Genomic DNA, 19,867 nt, shown 5'->3' with positions numbered 1-19,867 from the left:
GTTCACTATGAATTAGACTCTTAATATTAAATAAATCCTATCCGACTTGGACAAAACAAACTCGATAAAACATTATTCAAAAGCTAAAAAAATAAAGGGATCCTAACAATTCCACCCCCTTCAAATCAGCTTTTCCTCAGCAACATCAAACTTGAGGATTTTCTCTTTCAATACTTCAGTTACAAGGTATCTACGGTGTATCATAACCTATTGATCAAGTAAGTATGATCTTCACTTCTTGATAGTGTAAGCAATAAGTCAAACTTTCGGTGTATTAGTCATTGTAGTCTTTTGGAGAACTCGCTCCATCTGATGGCTAGTGACAATTGTGATCTTACTTCAACGTTTTCCTTTTAGGATCACCTCCATTCCATTAATAAAAAACTTTATAATTAGTTTAGAAAAATTCCAAGAAACATCACCCAAGGTTGATAGTTATTCAATTCTAAGCACCACTTCGAAGTCTTCCAAGGATAGCAAAAAGAAGTCTACAAGTAACACTTGGCCCTATATAACCAATTTTATCTTCGAACATTTGCTACCACAAGTTAAAATTCATCTATAAGTGACTTTTACTTCAAATTTGTCATAGCCTTCAATGTGATAGGCCAATCGATCAGCAACCTTACTATCCATAAAATTGTTAGTGCTACTAGTATCAATTAAAACTATAACATGTTGATGTTCCAAAGTTTCTCCAACTTTCATAGTTTGCAGGTTAGAATAGTCGGTTAATGCATGCACTATATATATGATAGGTCCAACATCTTCACTAGAATCTATACTTTCATGATCGAATTCCACATTGTTAGCTTCTAATTCCTCCCCAATTGGTTCAATCATCAGAAGTTTTCCTTGCTTACATCAGTGCTCCCTACTCCACTTTTCATCACAGTGCTTGCACAAACCCTTCATTGATTTTGAGTTCTTCTCGAGTTAGTCTTTGGGTTTTAGGATTTCAGTTGGGAATAGATGGGGCAGGTGGCTTGTTGATCATTTGTTTGTTATCACTTTTGTTTCTATAATTTTCTCTACTGATTTTTTCCTCGTGTAAACGTTCAAATGAAATTGCAGCTATCATAGTGCGGGGTTAGCGAGCTATGACTTCACACCGGATATCTGGATTAAGTCCTTTAGTAAATGCTCCCATAAGTTATCATTCGAATCAGTCTTTGGCTTGATTTGACAATCATTTAAATCTGTTAGGAAAAGAGTCGACACTAAGAGGGGCGGGGGGTGAATTAGTGCAGCGGTAAAATTACATCGGTTCAAAAAACCTTCATATGATAAAAACCGATTTTGACATAAACCGTTTCGGAGAGAGGTTAACTTGAAAACGTTTTCGTAAAGATAGCTTCAAAGCATACGAAAGATGCATAATAGATGTAAAGTAAGTTAAGAAGTTTGCAATAAAGTAAATTGCTCAAATATAGAAATGAAAACCAGAGAAGAATACACCAATTTTATAGTGGTTCGGTCATCGTGACCTACACCCACTCCATCAATTCCTCTTCCGTCGATGCCACCGGCATCCACTATCGATCTTCCTTTATAGGCAAAGATCAACCTCCTTCTTACAGCTCTTTCTCCTTTTACCGAGCTTAGGAGATAACCCTTACACCCCCACTCACTTCTCTCTCAAACTATTCTAACACTTAGAACTTTAAGAGGAGTTTTACATAAGATTATAGTAGAGTTTCTTTCCTTTTTACTCTCAATACTTGTGTATATTAACTAAGGATGAGAGAGGTATTTATAGGCCTCAAGTTGATTCAAACTTGGAGCCTAAAAATATCTCATCCTAGGTTTCCTAGGTTCAGGCAATACCATCACTTGTGCTGGGCGGTACTACTGCTAGTGTTAGTCTGACACTAACACTACACTGGGCGGTACCACCGCCTAGTTTGGCGGTACCACCACCTGGCACTAGACCACTGGGTGGTACCACCACCTGGCACCTTGCTAAGGGCAGTACCACCACTTGACACAATCTCGAAGACTATGCCACGACGATGCCACTTCTTGGGTCATTGTTTGGGGCATTTATTAGGCCAAACACAGTCCTTACATGGGCCCAACTGGCCCATAATTGGGTTGGCCCAATTCCAATCCCAATTATGTGCTAACTATAAAAGAATTTTACTAAGCTAAACAAGTCCGTAAGTTTAGTTTCTTCCGACGAGCTTCCGGCGATCTTCCGGTGAACTTTCGACGATCTCTCGACAATGTTCTAGTGGACTCCCAACAAGCTCTTGGACTTCACAACAATCTTCTTGGCGAGTTCCGACAAGCTTCTTCTGGCAAGCTCTTAGACTTCTCGGCTAGTTCTTGCAGAATTTCCAACGAACGTCTGGACTTCCGACGAACTCTCGAACTCCCAATGAAATCGTATCCTTGACTCTAGGACTCCATTTTGCTTTATGCTTTGCTATCGTAGTTAATCCTGCATATGTAAAAACATACTTCGATCTAGACAATTAATACTAAGCATGAATCATATTGTCTAGCATATCGTTGGTCAATCGACGATTCGTCCGATTCTTCGGTGCATCGTCCTCTCTTGTGGCCTATTGCCCAATCGGCCAATTGACTCTGCAACTCTCATATCTTTGGCGCAATATCCGCTCTTCTTGGCTCGATGCCCGAATCCATGGCCCGAAGCCTTCAGTCAATACGTCGACCGATCCTCTAGCTCGACGTCCAATCTTCTGATATGTTCCACTGGCCTAACATGATTCTTCCTACTTTAATTGTCTCATCCTGATCGAAACATCCTACGTCACTAAAAATACAGATCAAATCATAAATATTTATCAATTGATTTTATCATCAAAATACGAGATTCAACAATCTCCCCCTTTTTTATGATGACAACCAATTGATGATGGAGTTAACCTGAACTCCCCCTATCAATATGCCATATTGATAGAACCTTGAATTCAAACTGAATCCAAGTCATTGCAAATTTCATCTTGAATATTTACAACACGTCATCATGCATAACATAATCATACTTCTCGCCCTTTATCATCAACAAAAAGGAGAAGTGTAACTTTTAAATATTTGAAAATACAAGTTCAACTCATTGCATGATAAACATAATCTCCATTTTTATCATCATACAAGCTAGCAAAAATTCAGCAAGTGCTACATCATATTAGAACATGCAAGCTATCTTTAGATATACAAGATAGTAAGATAGCATGTTCTACAACATACAAGCTAGCAAAATTTTTCATCATTTTAGAAAGTGTAAGTTAGTGTCGTGAGAAACAACTTTGAGCCATGGCCTCGGGGTCGACGCGGCTCGGTTCGGGTCCAGACGACATGGATCTCCCTAGGACGTTCCTCGAGCCCGCTGAGATGGTCGGGTGCGGTGTCCGATCGAGACGGTGTAGCCGTCTCCTCTGGGCAGGCACTCCTTGCCTACGCGTCCGGAGGGGACCTTCGGCTTCGCACCTGCACGAAGGTCGGGCCGAGGTGCTCGGCCCGACCCCTCTAACGATCAAGTTAGCAGATGTGGAGGGGGTTTCAGATGAAGAAGTGTTTTTGTGTGTCTGTCCCTCCCCCTCTTTCTGATGAACGAGAGGGCATTTATAGGGAAGCTTACTGCTTCTTGAGCTACCCGCTTGCAGGGGGTAGGCTGGTAGCGTCTGACTTTGTGTTGGCATGGCATGAAGAATTGAGCTTTGCTAGGATGTTAATGCGCCTCGATCGGCGTTTCGATCTGCATTGACCAGGTGCTATTGCGTGAGGCGTCATCTGACGTCAGCCGAGTCTTATCATAATTACTATCCTCATCATATTCACCCCCGGAAAGAAGCTATGCGTCGATCGTTGTAATGGGAGTCCGAAGCATGGGTTCAGCTTTCAGGTGGGCTGGCCGCGCAGACGCGGTCTTGGGGAGCATGGAGCCGAGGAGCATGAGGCAAGCGGGTTGTCCATGCAGGCGTGTCTTGGGTCATGGGGTCGAGGAGCCAAGGAGCACGACGCAGGCGGGCTGGCCGCGTAGGTGTGTCTTGGGGAGCATGGAGCCGAGGAGCACGACGTAGGCGGGCTGGCCGCGCAGGCGTGTCTCGGGTCATGGGGCCGAGGAGCACGGCACAGGCGGGCTAGCCGCGCAGGTGTGTCTTGGGGAGCATGGATCCAAGGAGCCGAGGAGCACGACGCAGGCGGGCTGGCCGTGCAGGCATGTCTCGGGTCATGAGGCCGAGGAGCTGAGGAGCATGACGCAGGTGGGCTGGCCACCCAAGCGTGTCTCAAGTCATGAGGCCGAGGAGCCGAGGAGCAGGACGTAGGCAGGCTAGCCGTGCTGGCGTGTATCGGGTCATGGGGCCGAGGAGCCGAGGAGCACGACGCAGGCGGGCTGCCCGCGTAGGCATGTCTCGGGTCATAGGGCTGAGGAGCCGAGGAGCACGACGCAGGCGGGCTGGCCGCGTAGGTGTGTCTCGGGGAGCATGGGGCCGAGGAGCCGAGGAGCATGATGCAGGCGGGCTGACCACGCAGGTGTGTCTCGGGGTGCATGGAGCCGAGGAGCACGACCTAGGCGGGCTGGCCGTGCAGGTGTGTCTCGGGGCATGGAGCCGAAGAGCATAACGCAAGCGGGCTGGCCGTGCAGGTGTGGTCTCGGGCATCATGCGGCCGAGTAGCATGACGTAGGTGGGTAGACCGTGCAGGCGTGGTCTCTCTAGCCTCATGCGGCCGAGTAGCATGACGCAGGCGGGTAGACCGCGCAGGCATGGTCTCGGGCAATAGGCCGCCCTGAGGGGGGCTCGGCAGTCTACGACCGAGGGATATGGCAAAGGCCGAAGGACACGACTCAAGCGGGCAAGCTGTCCTAAGGCAAAACTCAGGCAGTCTACGGCCGAGGGACACTGTAACATCCCCCATTTAAAAAAAAAAAATTTAGTAAATGCTTGTTTGTAAATATGAGGATTATTTAATAATTTTTTTATTAAATAATATTATATTAAAGTTTATGGCTAAGGACCTAAGAGTAAATATTAAATGTTTGAGATGATTTATAGAATATTCAGAATTGAGTAAATAAAAATAAAATAAAATAAAATGGAGGACATGTATCATTAACAAGGATGAGCCACAAAGCATTTATTCTAAAGTTGACACCTAAACCCCCATGCATGCTTGCCACCTCACTATTTTAGCATGAGCCAAACCTAAGTAATTTAAGGCACCATTAAGAAGAAAGTTTTCAGCCAACGTTAGTTTGAGGAGAAGAAGAAGAAGAGGAAACTTTGTTTGAGGTTTTGCATCAATTCCCTATATTTGGGAATCAAACTCATCTAAGGCAAGTGTTCTAACCTCTTCCTATAGAATTCCTAATCTCTGTTTTCCTTTTAATTCTTCATAATTCAAAAGATTTCAGCTTAGTACCAAACCGTTCTTTCCTTTTGATACAAAGCCATGAATCTGAAAATTTTTCGGTAATCTGACTTCTATACATTGTTTTGGATCTAACTTTTAGCACTAAACTATGATTTAGGCAAAACCTAATCCATTTGAAAGTAGACTCAAATATCTTTATTTTGACACTAAGATTGAACGATTTGGAGTTTAAATGCCCCCCTAGGCCGCCCTGAGGGGGGCTCGGCAGTCTACGACCGAGGGATATGGCAAAGGCCGAAGGACACGACTCAAGCGGGCAAGCTGCCCTAAGGCAAAACTCAGGCAGTCTACGGCCGAGGGACACTGTAACATCCCCCATTTAAAAAAAAAAAATTTAGTAAATGCTTGTTTGTAAATATGAGGATTATTTAATAATTTTTTTATTAAATAATATTATATTAAAGTTTATGGCTAAGGACCTAAGAGTAAATATTAAATGTTTGAGATGATTTATAGAATATTCAGAATTGAGTAAATAAAAATAAAATAAAATAAAATGGAGGACATGTATCATTAACAAGGATGAGCCACAAAGCATTTATTCTAATGTTGACACCTAAACCCCCATGCATGCTTGCCACCTCACTACTTTAGCATGAGCCAAACCTAAGTAATTTAAGGCACCGTTAAGAAGAAAGTTTTCAGCCAACGTTAGTTTGAGGAGAAGAAGAAGAAGAGAAGAAGAAGAAGAAGAAGAAGAAGAAGGAGAAGAAGAAGAAGAGGAAACATTGTTTGAGGTTTTGCATCAACTCCCTATATTTGGGAATCAAACTCATCTAAGGCAAGTGTTCTAACCTCTTCCTATAGAATTCCTAATCTCTGTTTTCCTTTTAATTCTTCATAATTCAAAAGATTTCAGCTTAGTACCAAACCGTTCTTTCCTTTTGATACAAAGCCATGAATCTGAAAATTTTTCGGTAATCTGACTTCTATACATTGTTTTGGATCTAACTTTTAGTACTAAACTCTGATTTAGGCAAAACCTAATCCATTTGAAAGTAGACTCAAATATATTTATTTTGACACTAAGATTGAATGATTTGGAGTTTAAATGCCTACTAAGACTTCTGTTTCAATTAACCCTACAGATTCTGCAAAATAGGGACTGAAATTTCTGACCTTCTGTTACTAAATTGCTCATAACTCTCTAGAGAAAATTCTGAATTATACAAAGCTTAGTTCTTTGGAAACTAGATTCGCATATCTTTCTTTTGACACATAGTTGGAAATTTTGAAGTATGTTTTCCTTCTAAAACATCTGTTTAAATTGATTATATCAAGTCTACAAAACAGGGATGATCAATTCTGACCTTCCTTTACTCTATTTGTTGTAACTTCCTGTCAAAAACTCAAAAAATTATAAATCTGATTTCATCGGAAAATAGATTGATACAGATTTCCAAAGACACCTATTTTTAGTGATTTGGAGCATATTTTGTCACTCAAACAATTCAGAAAATATACCATTCAAATTCTATCATTATTGAAAACTTTGTTGGGTTTTGCCTATTCAATTTTCATCCTATTGGAAATATGATTTCTACTAAATTCTTCTTCAATTGAGCTTTATATTAGTCCTACGAAGTTCTTGTATTGTTCATCCTGAAATTATTGTATAACTAAAATTTACTATGTAATGCTTTGTTTGCATTTCCTTGTTTGATAAAGGCACATGCATATCTTCGTTGTTCCGCATGTGTTTCTGATATGTGTCAATGTTATTGTTCATACTACCCTTTTGTACTCTGGTGTCTTGTGGGATATTGTGAACCTTTGCCAGAAATGGTAAAGGGAGTTATGCTTAGAGCCCGCGATTGCTCTACCGGCCCCATTGACTTCACTCAAACGTGGGTGGATGGAGCTCCCAGATGTGGGAGACTTATGCTTGGTGGTCATCCAGAAATGGACATTATGTATGTGGTCCCACAGCGCCATCTATGTTTATTGATATGATATCCAAAGCTTTGTTTATGAGTTCATATTATGCTTTGGATAAAAATGTAATGCATACTACATCAAAAATGACATACAAGCTTGTGTTTATTATTCGGTTCACTTGTTATACTTTGAAATGTTTCGTTTGTCATTATTATGCCCCCAAATACTCTTATGCCTTTGATATGCACCTAAATGCTTCATGTGTCATTTGATACATGCCTAAATGCTTCTTTTGCCAATGAAATGCTCCAATTTCCCTTCTCCTATTGTTATGTCTAATGCTTGTTTTTGAATGAGGTAAACCTTTGTGATTTTATATCAAATGAGATGATTTCAAATAAACACTTGTATTTTTACTTTTGTATCTTGATACTAAGCCTGCTTGAACTTCTCCTATCGCCATGGATATGTTAGACACTTGCTGAGCTCTTTATGCTCACCCCATTGCTATATAAATTTTTCAGGGCAGCTTGTCACGCACTGAAAAGATAGAATTGGGTTAAAGCAGTGAAAGGCTAGAAGATTTTTGAGCTAATCTTTGTTGGATGATAGGTTTTTGTTGTATAGTAGACTTTACTTCTGATGTAATGTTAAGGATCTGTTGATACTTATGTGTTGTAAAAGTTTGAAGGACCACTCATGTGTTTGGAATGATAAGTTTAAGTTGTATAAGGATAAGAACTCATGGTAAATAATTATCTTTTTATGATTGCATATACTTCTACGATTATGGATTTATGTTGTGGTTGATGTTTAGCTAAGTTGCCTTTAGATTTCTCGAATCTTTGAGTGAAGTGGATTATGATTTATGTATCGTATAGGTTTATGAATTGTGAATATTGATTTTGAATGATTTTTAGTATCCTCAAATTGTTAGATTGGATCCTGGATTGAATTGATGATGAATTATAATATTATTGATTTTAGACAGGGTCACACCTCTTGAATGTGATAATTCGGGGGGGCATGACAGACGGCTCAGGCGGGCAGGCCATGTTGAGGTGGACTCGGCAAACTTCGGTCGAGCTGGGTAGATTCAGAAGGATTTAGGCCGGGGCTAACCGCGAGCCGGGAGGTAGTCAGGTTAGATACTGAACTTTCGCTCGAAAGAGATTGAGGCATGGCCTAAATTTCTTTTCACGAGGACTACATCAGATAGCCGTCGCGGGTGCTTGACCCTTTCTATGGAGCCCACTGCCGAAAGTCATCCCGTCTCCTTACGGTCACCTAGGCCTCCGCCGCGATGTACTGGTTAGCCCGCTGGAGCATCTCTGGCACCGTAGTGGGGGGTCGCTCCACGAGGGACCAGAGGAATCTGGAAGGTCGCAGGCCTATTATAAACGCCTGCACCAACAAAGAAGGGTGAGTGTCCGGCAAACCCCGGTTTTGCGTGGCAAAGCGATCCACAAAATGTGAGAGGGGCTCGTCCTCCCTTTGTTTGAGTCCGAGGAGCAGTGCCGCGGAGGGCCTTGGCCGTGCATAGACTACGAAGTGGAGCTCGAATTCATTGGCGAGCTGGTCGAAGGAAGTAATCATTCCGGTCTTCAAGTCGCCATACCACGCGTGGGCCGGCCCTCTTAGAGTGGTAGGAAATGCTCTGCACATCAGGGCATCAAAGGTTCCGTATAGTGCCATTTGGGCATTAAAAGCGGCTACATGGTCTGCCGGGTCGGTGGAACCATCGTAAGCGTCCAGAGAGGGGAGTTGGAAGTTCGGGGGGACTGTCAGATCCCGTATCTCGGGCGTGAAGGGAGATCCTTGGTGTGCGTCTTCCCCGAGCTCTCCCTTGGACATGCGAACCTCTTTTTGCACCTCGTCGAGTCGCTGGCTGACGAAGCGCAACTGGGCCCATAGGGAGTCCGAAGAGAGTGCCTCGGGTTCCGGGCGGCCGCTCGGGTTTGCCATCACTAGATCCCCGAGTGGGGTCGGTCGGACCCGAGGCGAAGTGGGGGGCTTCGGAAGCGTCATGTGGGCCCGAATGGGCGCCTTGCGTTGTCGTAGTGGTTCGATCGCAGGCGGGTGCGCCGGATGAGAAATGAGCGGGATAATGGTTTGGACCATTTCCATCAGGGCTCGGACTTGAAGAACGAGGTCCTGAAAGGCCTCGGACGACACGGGCGTTGAGTCGGCTGGGGCGCCGTCGAGCGGCGGCAAGCCCGGGTCGTTGAATATTCACCAATATCGTTTGGAGGTCGTGGCGGGGTGTTCGTCACGATGGTCTTCGTGCGGGGGAGGTTCCCCTGAGGCTTCAGTCGGGTGTGACCTCTCAGCCGTGGGCTCATCTGTGCCACTCGGGTGGTCACCCGACATTCCGGGCCCTCCTTCTAGCGCCAATCTGTCGTGAGAAATAACTTTGAGCCGTGGCCTCGGGGCCAACGTGGCTCGGTTCGGGTCCGGACGACGGGGATCTCCCTGGGGCGTTCCTCGAGCCCGCTGAGGTGGTCGGGTGCGGTGTCCGATCGGGACGGTGTAGCCATCTCCTCCGGGCAGGAACTCCTCGCTTGCGCGTCCGGAGGGGATCTTCGGCTTCGCACCTGCATGAAGGTCGAGCCGAGGTGCTCGGCCCGACCCCTCCAACGATCAAGTTAGCAGATGTGGAGGGGGTTTCAGATGAAGAAGTGTTTTTGTGTGTATGTCCCTCCCCCTCTTTCTGATGAACGAGGGAGTATTTATAGGGAAGCTTACTGCTTCCTGAGCTGCCCGGTTGCAGGGGGCAGGCTGGTAGCGTCTGACTTTGTGTTGGCGTGGCGTGAAGAATTGAGCTTTTGTAGGATGTTAATGCGCCTCGGTCGGCATTCCGGTCTGCATTGACCAGGTGCTGTTGCGTGAGGCGTCATCTGACGACAGCCGAGTCTTATCATAATTACTATCCTCATCGTTAGCAATTTTATATCACTTTACAACATGCATAATCATCAAATCATCATTAATTTTAAAGATGTGCATGATTGTAAATTTTGTAAGTTAGCATGTTTTGCTTCTTGAGATAGGCATGATAGTACTTTTTCTTCTCTTGACATTGCAAGCTAGCAATTCTTAGTGATGTTTAAGATAACAATTTCTACATCACGCAAGCTTAGAAATTTTTTTTACATCATTAAAAAAAAAAATAAGCTAGCAATATTGAGATGTTCAAGAAAACAACTTTTGCTTCTTGAAATATACAAGTTAGCAATCTTTACTTCTCTTTTGAGATTAGCAAGCTAGCATGTCTTTGCATCTTCTTGACTTGTACAAGCTAGCTATCTCTCCCTTTGTCCTTGTCAAAAAGAAGGGACGAATATAATTTTATAATTCTTTTCCCTTTATAGTAATTTTTAAATCATGATAAAGGTAAAGTATTAATCTTATTTGTGTATCATTATATTTTTAAATTAAAACATACATAATTTCAAAACCTTACATTTGTATCCTTACTTCATGCATGACACAAATAAATCAATCACTATAGACATATCATACATGATATTCAAGCATTCATGATACACCATTTTGACAACAAATCATAGCATTTCAAATCATGATGGTATATAAATATCAAATTATATTACATTCTATCATGCATGATCATAACTTCTCATTTGTTTGCATCAACATAAATTCATGAGTATTTCATGCATAATTTCATATCATCATAAAAAATATCAAGAGATTTTTAGTGCTGAGATATACAAATAATGAAGACAAATTGTGAATATCAAGAGACATATTATTATTCTTTTTGGATAACTCAAATGGCAAAAAGAAAGAATCATAGTAGACAATCTTGATTTATAAAAATAATTTTTGAGTTATAAATCATGAGAAATTAAGATCATGATTTCATAAAATCCATTAAATTTAAATAATTTTCATAATCCATGAGATTCACAAAAGCATAATATACATGGATTCATTAATGAAAAATCAAAATCAATTTCATGGTTTAAAAATTCATAACATAGGAATTGAGAAATTTTTAAGAAATGTATTCCCCTTTTATTTCATACAAGCATGCCTTTGCTAAATAAAAACATTCATCATCGTTTTAAAACCAAAAAATTAAATTTCATCACGACAAGGATCAACAAGCCATAAATCATAAAAATCATCATGTATAATTTTGAAATATAAACTCATTAAGCATGATATCAAATCTCTTAACATTTTCATTAAGACATTAAGTATGGCTTCATTGAACATAATGTTGAATGATTCTTAAAGATATCTATTCTTCTTTAGTTTCAATTTGTATGATTGACTTTATATTAGCAAGGCCAAATATTTGTTCTTATATCAAAACCATGCATCATGTTTAAAATCGAAAAACAAGGACAAGATTCATCATAAAAATCATCAAGCCTTCCATACAAAAGCTATTATGTATAACTTCAAAATCTCATGCATAGAATAAAGTCATCAAGCATTGTACCAAAACTTTTATTAAAAACAACAAGCATGATTTCATTGAGCGTTTTCAATCAAAGTCGGAAATCAATATGGAAATCAATATAATACAGATTATTATTTCTTTAGACAAAAGATTTGATTTATCTTTTTATGTGATTGATTTTATATGTATGCTTAAAATGTTTATATGAAAGCCATCCAACAAAACTCGAAAACAATACAAAATCATCACAATACACATAATTGTTTATACCATACAAGAAATTAATCACTAGATTTAATTTTAACATTTTGTTCGTTTATCATAAAATATATAATTTTCATGATCATTTTTTAAATTACTAGAATGATAAGCATGATCCTAAATTTTTAGTTTTTTTATTATATTATTAAACATACAATTTATAAAAAATAATTAAACTAAATTAAAAATAACTCATTGAAAGTATCATGTAATTTCAAAATAAATTAAGGGAGTTTCATTTACCTCGTCGTCAAAAGCTGTTAAGATGTAGTTTGCCACCTCGTTTTTACTGATTTTCTCCTCATATTCGAAGGAGCTTAATTCATCCCAAAGTGCTTCCCTCTTCTTACATTTATAGCAAGTAGTTGCGTTCTTTTTGTTCTTTAATTTTTGTTTCACGAACTTTTTAAATTTCATAGTGGGGAATTCAAGTTCACCATCATTTGAGCTTATGCTCGAGTGGTCTTCGATTGTTCTAAGTCCGAAATCCTTTTTGTTCTTTAGAAGGTAGTTCTCAAGCTCTTCATGAGCATTGCAAGCCATTTCATATGTCAATAATGAACCGAAAAGTTCTTCAAGTGAAAAAATATTGAGATCTTTTACTTTTTGTATTGCTGTTATTTTAGAATCCAAATTTTTAGAAAGTGAGCGTAAAACTTTATTCACAAGTTCAAGATTCGAAAAACATTTGCCAAGAGCTTTTAAACCATTGACGACATCTATAAAACAGGTGTATATATCAATAATGGTTTCGCTAGGCTTCATTCGAAAAAGTTTAAAATTGTGCAATAAAAGATTGACTTTAGACTCTTTAACTCTATTCATGCCTTCATGCGTGATTTCGAGAATATGTCAAATATCGAAAGTCGTTTCGCATAAAAAAATCCGATTGAATTCATTTTTATCTAAGGCACAAAATAGATCATTCATAGCTCTAGCATTTAAAGAAAACGTCTTCTTCTCCAAATCATTCCAATGGTTTATTGGAAGAGAAGACATTCAAAAATCATTTTCCATAATACTCCATAAATTTAAATCCAAAGAAAGTAGGAAAACTCTCATTTGAGTTTTCCAATATGTGTAGTCCGTCCTATTGAACAAGGGAGGATGAATGAGAGAGTGACCCTCTTGAAAGCCGAAAAGAGTCATTTCTCTTGGGTGTTAAATCAAATGAGAAATACGAGGTTCTGATACCAACTATTAGGAAAAGAATTGGCACTAAGAGGGGTGAATTAGTGTAGTAGTAAAATTATATCGGTTCAAAAAACCTTCGTACGATAAAAACTGATTTCGACGAAAACCATTTTGGAGAGAGGTTAACTTGAAAGCGTTTTCATAAAGATAGCTTGCAAGCGTACAGAAGATGCATAGTATATGTAAAGCAAGTTAACAACTTTGTAGTAAAGTAAATTACTCAAATATAGAAATGCAAACCAGAGAAGAACACTTCGATTTTATAGTGGTTCGATCGTCGTGACTTACATCCACTCCACTGATTCCTCTTCCATCGAGGCCACCAGCATCCACTATCGATCTTCCTTTATAGGCGAAGATCAACCTCCTTCTTACAATTTTTTCTTCTTTTACCGAGTTTAGGAGATAACCCTTACACCCCCACTCACTCCCCTCTCAAACTATTCTAACACTTAGAACTTTGAGAGGAGTTTCATGCAAGATTAGAGTAGAGTTTCTTTTCTTTTTACTCTCAATACTTGTGTATATTAACCAAGGATGAGAGGGGTATTTATAGGCCTCAAGTTGATTCAAACTTGGAGCCTAAATACATCTCATCCTGGGTTTCCTAGGTTCGAGCGGTACCATCGCTTGTGCTGGGCGGTACTACCGCCAGTGTCAGTCTAACACCGACACTACACTAGATGGTACCATCACCTAGCACTAGGCCACTAGGTGGTACCATCGCCTAGACTAGCGGTACCACCGCCTGGCACCTTGCCAGGGGTGGTACCACCGCTCAGACAAGCGGTACCACAACTTGACACAATCTCAAAGACTATGTCACGACGGTGCCACTTCTTGGGTCACTATTTGGGCATTTCATTGGGCCCAACACAGTCCTTACATGGGCCCAATTGGCTCATAATTGGGATGGCCCAATTTCAATCTCAAGTACATGCTAACTACGAAATCTAAGACATTTACTAAGCTAAACAAGTTCGTAAGTCTAGTTTCTTCTAGTGAGCTTCCGACGATCTTCCGGCGAATTTCCGACGATCTCTTGGTAATGTTCCAGTGGACTCCCGACAAACTCCTGGACTTTACAACAATCTTCTTAGTGATTTCCGACGAGCTTCTTCCTACAAGCTCCTGGACTTTTTGGCTGGTTCCTATAGAACTTCCGACGAACGTTTGGACTTCCGACAAACTCTCGAACTCCTAATGAAATCATGTCCTTGACTCCGGGACTCCATTTTGCTTTATACTTTGCTATTGTAGTTAATCCTGCACATGTAAAAATACACTTTGATCTATATAATTAATACTATGCATGAATCATGTTATCCAGTATGTCATTGGTCCATCGACGCTTCGTCCGATTCTTTGGCGCATCGTCCTCTCTTGCGGCCTATTTCCCAATCAGCTAGTTGACTCTACAACTCCAATATCATTGGGGCAATATCCACTCTTCTTGGCCCGATACTCGAATATATGGCCCGAAGCTTTTTATCGATACATCGACCGATCCTCCGGCTCGACGTCCAATCTTCTGACATGTTCCACCGGCCCAACATGATTCTTTCTGCTTTAATTATCTCATCCTGATCAAAGCATCCTACGTCACTAAAAATGTAGATCAAATCATAAATACTTATCAATTGGTTTCATCATCAAAATACGAGATTCAACAAAATCTACTATGATATTCTAGCACTGTAGAAATTTGATGAATTTTAGCGAACTACCTATTAACATTCTCATATTCAGATGGTCCAAAGTGAACAAGAAGCCCTCTTTTGAATTGCTCCCACGAGTGGAGCCCATGATAGGTTTGTTGAATCTCAAATTTTAATAATAAAATTAATTGATAAATTATTTGATTTAATCCATGTGTTGAGTTAAGTGTGCAGGATTAACTATGATAGTAGTAAGGCGTAAAGCAAATGATGGGCTAGAGTCAAAAACTCGGACAATATACCAGGAGCTCACCGAGAGTTCATCGTGAGATCACCGGAAGCATATTGGAAGACTCACCGAAAGCTCATTGGGAGATCACCGGAAGCACATCGGAAGACTAGCCTAGAGTTGGTCAGGAGTTCGTTGGAAGCTCACTGAGAAATTCGCCGGAGGATCACCGAGTGAAAAATCGACGTACCGGACCATGCTTGCCTTAATCGTAGTTAGAACAATAATTAGAGTTGATTTGGTAGGTAATCCCATCAACTCTGTTAAGGGCTAACTGGGCTCAGAGCTAGGATGGTTTGGGCTGAATACAAGGTCCAACTAGGTTGGTTGTTAGACTCTGACTAACGGTGGCACCGCCTGGAAGACCCAATCTCCTAGGTGGTCTGAGCGGTGGTACTATTGGCAGTTAATGCTGCCAGTGGTGGTACCACCCCTGTCAGGCGATGGTATCGCCAGAGCTCAATCTCCGAGCTCTATCAAGCGGTGGTACCGCCCAGTATCAAGTGATAGGCGGTGGTACCACCCAGTAATGGCGGTGGTACTGCTAGTACCTCGAAAATCCAGGATGAGACACTTTTTGGCTCTATTTTTGAAAGCCATTGGGGCCTACAAATACCCTACCCTTTTCATCATGAAAAGGCACCGAAGTGTGATTATAATCTTGAGTTATTAGGGTGTAAAAGTGTTGTAAACAAGTGCTAGAGTCCTTCTCCTCCCTTTCTAAGTTTTGAGATCATTCAAGAGAGGTACGAGACTTGTAAGGGTTCTCTCCTAAACCTGACAAAAGGAGAAGGAGCTGTAAAAGGTGATTGGTCTTTACCTATTGAAGGAAGGCCTTTAGTGGACGTCGGTGACCTTAATGGAGAAGGAATCCGAAAGTGGATGTAGGTCACATTGACCGAACCACTCTAAATTCTTGTTTGCATTTCGTTTTGAGAAATTTGCTTTAACTACAAATCATTTCATAGCAAACTACTTCTCCTCTTCATCTTGCTTTCACTACACTTACGCGCTCTTATGTTTCAAGTTGCTATCTTTCCGAATCGATTTCCATCGAACATACGAAATATTTTATGAAATCGAAGAATTTTTCGCTGCACTAATTCACCCTCCCCCCCTCTTAGTGCCGATCTTGATCCTAACAAGGTTTCGTACCAATTATATAATTGGATTACATCTCCCTCTAGTTGGATTGAAGTAATTTCCACCTTGGATTCTTTTAGAGTTACGTAAAAAAAAAAAATTTGCACTAGAGATCTAATTGGTCATATCTCCATCTTCCCATCTTGGAAATTTTATTTTCATGCGTGGATAGCTTGTGCCATATTCTTAGTTCTTTTTCTCTGTGTCTCCAAATCGATTCAATGTAAGACTTGAACTTTTATCTTATTGGACTGAAATTGGCACTAAGAGGAGGAGGAGGGGGGGGGTGGGTTTTTTTAAATTAGTGCTTTCAATAAAACTGTCAGTTTGAAAAACTTTCATTCGATCAAATCATATCGAAAATATGTTTAACTTGAAAATGTTCATAAGCATAGTAAGTAAGTAAACAGGTAAATCAGTTAGCAATATATATGAAAAGCATGAAGGAAATACGAACCGATTTTATAGTGGTTCGGTCGTCATGACCTACATCCACCTCCAATTCTTTTTCACTCAAGGCCACCAACTTTCACTACCAATTTTCTTTCCAATGGGTGAAGATCAACTACTCTTACAACTCTTTCTTCTTTTCATAAGTTTTGGAGACAACCTCTACAAGCCTCTCTCTTTTAGACCTTACTCCTCCCTTAGAAACCTTCTAACTCTAGGAGGAAGAGACTCACTAACTTTAGAGAGATTACAACACCTTTTTTTTTAAGTATACTTTCTCCATTTTTCTACTCAATTTTGTACTCTTCCAAGCAGAAATAACTAGGGTATTTATAGACCACAAATGACTTCAAAAATGAAGTCAGAAAAGTATTGAATCTCGAATTTTGATGATGAAACCAATTGATATTGTTTATGATTTAATCCGTATTTTGAGTGATGCAAGATGCTTCGATCTGGGAGAGACAATTAAAGCAAGAAGAATCATATTGGATCAGAGAAAAACATGTCAGAAGATTGGACGTCGAGCCAAAGGATCGGTCGACGTATTGACAGAAGGCTTCGGGCCATGAGTTCGAGCATCGGGCCAAGAAGAGTGGATATTGCACCAAGGAAATCGAAGTTGCGGAGGTCAACTGACCGATTGGGCAATAGGCCATAAGAGAGGGCGATGCGTCGAACAATCGGAGGTGGCGTCGATGAACCAATGACATGTTGGACAACATTAGATTAGCTTAGTATTAATTATCTAGATCAAAGTAGATTTTATTTGTACAAGATTAACTACCATAGTGATCAATGCATAAAGCAAAATGAAGTCCCAAAGTTAAGGATGCGATTTCGTTAGGAGTTCGAGAGTTCGTTGAAAGTTTGGACGTTCATCGGAAGTTCTGTCGGAATTGACCGAGAAGACCAGAAGCTTATCGAAGAAGCTCATTGGAACTCACCAAAAAGATCATCGTGAAGTCTAGGAGCTTATCGGGAGTCTGCTGGAACATTGGCGAGAGATTGTCGGAAGTTCATCGGAAGATTGCTGGAAGCTCGTCGGAAGAAACCTAGACTTACGAACTTGTTTTGCTTAGTAATTGTCTTAGATTTCGTAGTTAGCACGTAATTGAGATTAGAATTGGGCCAATCCAATTAGGGGCTAGTTGAGCCCATGTATGGACTATGTTGGGCCCAATGAAAGGCCCAAACATTGACCCAATAGGTGGTACCGTCGTGGCACAGTCTCCGAGATTGTGTCAGGCGGTGGTACCGCTAGTCTAGGCGGTGGTCCCGCCCAGTGGTAGTGTTAGGCGATAGTATCGCCAGTCTGGGTGGTGGTACCACCCAGACATAGTCTTCCAAGCGGTGATACTGCCCAGTGTTAGTGTTGCAAGCGGTGGTACCACCAAGACCAGAGAAACCCGAGATGAGACATTTTTAGGCTCCAAGTTTAAATAAACTTGAAGTCTATAAATACCCCTCTCATCCCTGGTTAAACTACACAAGAATTTAGAGTAAAAAAGAAAGAAATGCTACTATAATCTTGTATGAACTCTTCTCCTTCTTCTAAGTGTTAGAATAGTTTGAGAGAGAAGTAAGTGGGGATGTAAGGGTTATCTCCTAAACTCGGTAAAAGAAGAAAGAGCTGTAAAAGGTGGTTAGTCTTCGCCTATTGAAGGAAGACCGATAGTGGATGCTGGTAGCCTCGATGGAGGAGGAATCGGGAGTGGACGTAGGTCACAACGACCGAACCACTATAAACTCGGTTTGCATTTACTTTGAGCAATTTGCTTTTATAGCAAACTGCCTCTCCTCCTTACTGTGCTTTTATTACACCTACGCTTGTATACGCTTTCAAGTTAACATCTTCTGAGATTGGTTTTAATCGTACAAAAGAGATTTTTCGAAACCGAAGGTTTTACCGCTACACTAATTCACCCCCCCTCTTAGTGCTGACTTATTCCTAACAAAAAGGTCTCATCCCAGGTTTCCCAGGTCTTGATGGTACCACCGCTTGCAACACTAATAGTAGGTGGTACCACCGCCCAGTCTAGTGGTACCACTGCTTGACACTAGGTGGTACCACCACCTAGTCTGACGGTACCACCGCTTGATAGCTTGAAAAAGTTTGCTCTTGACTTTTCTAGGTCATAGGCAGTTCTACCTATCCTTGGGTCACTGAATGGACTTTCCACTAGGACCAAAATAGTCCTAACTCAGGCCTAATGGGCCTCTAATTGAGTTGGCATGGTTATACTCGAAACTAACTCAATTACGACCTAACTACGACTAATTAAAATAATTGATTACAAGACTAGAATTCTATGTTGTCCGACATGTTATTGGTTCATCTAGCACTTCGTCTGATCCTTCGGCTCATCGTCCTCTCTTTTGGTGTATTGCCCAATTGGCATGTTGACCTCTCGCAACTTTCGATCTTCTTGGTGCAATGTCTGATCCTTCAACTCGATGCCTGAACTCATGGCATAAAGTCCTACCGGCATGTCGATCGATCCTCTGACCGACATCTAATCTTCTGACATGTTCACTCCAACTCAATGTTCGATTCTTTATATTTTAATCGATGCTTTTCTTGATCGAAGTTAGTCCTGCGTCACTCAAAATGCAGATTAGATCATAAACTCATTAATTGATTTCATCATCAAAATTCGAGATTCAATAATCTCCCAATTTTTTATGATAACAACCAATCGATGATAGAGTTTAAACTAAACTCTCCCTATCAACATGCCATAATTTTAATCATGAATTATATAAAATACATCATATCATTACTTACCTCATAAGTTTAAGTATTGCATCCAAACCATGAAACATAATAAAATTTCATTATACCATGCATGATCATCATCATACCTTTTCCCCCTTTATCATCAATAAAAATGAGAAGTGCAACTAGCAAGTTTTTGAAATATGCAAGCTAGTAGGATAGCAAGTTTTGTATATGCAAGCTTGCAAGTTTTAGATATGTGCAAGTTTAGCAATTTTTTGCTTCTTAAGATGGGCAAGATAGCACTTTTGCTTATCTTGAGATTGCAAGTTAGCAATTCTGACTTCTCTTGTAAGATAAGTTTGCAAGTTTTGCTTCTTGAGATAGACAAGATAGTAATTTTTGCTTCCCTTTGCAATATGCAAGCTAACAATTTT

This window comes from Musa acuminata, chromosome BXJ2-8 (assembly GCF_036884655.1).
Source record: "Musa acuminata AAA Group cultivar baxijiao chromosome BXJ2-8, Cavendish_Baxijiao_AAA, whole genome shotgun sequence".
NCBI lineage: Eukaryota > Viridiplantae > Streptophyta > Magnoliopsida > Zingiberales > Musaceae > Musa > Musa acuminata.
This window is presented reverse-complemented; position numbering follows the sequence as displayed.